Source organism: Penaeus monodon, chromosome 32 (genome assembly GCF_015228065.2).
Source record: "Penaeus monodon isolate SGIC_2016 chromosome 32, NSTDA_Pmon_1, whole genome shotgun sequence".
Classification (NCBI taxonomy): domain Eukaryota; kingdom Metazoa; phylum Arthropoda; class Malacostraca; order Decapoda; family Penaeidae; genus Penaeus; species Penaeus monodon.
Genome location: NC_051417.1, coordinates 35,056,619 through 35,057,028, shown reverse-complemented (window position 1 = coordinate 35,057,028; position 410 = coordinate 35,056,619).

Sequence of the window (410 nt, the reverse complement as noted above, 5' to 3'; positions counted from 1 at the left end):
CATACCTAATTCTTCATGCCAAGACCTGCTAGAATAAATTATTGTCTTTATAAAGTTGCATATATTTTCATAAGTCTTTCTTTGCATCAATGTTACAGATATCAAATAACATACTGGTATTATCAAAAAAGGAATATTGAACATATAATCCAGCTTATAATCCAGGCAAATTTGAATTACCTTATAAACAAATGGTAATAAAGAAACAACAGTATCACATTTTCATTTATTTAAAAAATCATCCCTAAATAATTAATCAGTTTCCTTTCCCCAACACTATCATGCCATAACAAAATACAAATGAACCTAATTATAAAAACAAAAGTGCAAAATGATGCCTGCTATATTATTTAAATCCAAAGGATGATTATTTCCATACATCTTTTAATTCTTTACTTCTGTATTTTCAT